Source organism: Arachis ipaensis, chromosome B4 (genome assembly GCF_059453495.1).
Source record: "Arachis ipaensis isolate K30076 ecotype BB chromosome B4, ASM5945349v1, whole genome shotgun sequence".
Classification (NCBI taxonomy): domain Eukaryota; kingdom Viridiplantae; phylum Streptophyta; class Magnoliopsida; order Fabales; family Fabaceae; genus Arachis; species Arachis ipaensis.
In genome coordinates, this window is record NC_142439.1 from 5,193,069 (window position 1) to 5,193,718 (window position 650).

Sequence of the window (650 nt, forward strand, 5' to 3'; positions counted from 1 at the left end):
ATAATTTTAGCAGTCAGTGGGTAAATACCCGCCTCCAAACAACCTCTAGCACCTTGGGTTTACAGTTCTTTTTCTGCGGCACATCTCAATAAACTTTATCTCTAAGGAACTTCTCTACCCTTCTTTTTTAAATAAAATTTGTACCCGATCCTTTCTTAAAATATCTCAGCCTTGTCACATATTTTACTATTTTGCCCTTGATATTTTTGTACATTTTCAATTTTACCCCTTTTATACATAACTTCGTTTTTCTAGTTTTCTTTAGGCTTTTAGTGATGCTTTCACCACTAGTGTTATTACTTCATCATTTTACCCTTATATTTTTTCCTAAAAGACCTTCTTATCCTTCGTTAAGTCAATTAATAATTTTTAATTTGACTTTATGCCTAAAATTATTAATATGCCCCTAAACATTCTAGTTTTACCGTTTAACCTGATTTAGCGTCAAAATATTACCAGGTTAATCCTAATATTTTTCTATGACTAAATTATCCATAACACTTTTAATTAAAGCAATTCTATCCTTAGGGATCTAAAAGATCATTTTACTCTTTATTAATTTATTTACTTATTTTACTTACCACTTTTTACCGTTTTAATTCTATTTTTTTTTCTAAAACTTTTATTTAGGTCCAAAACTTTATTGTAAT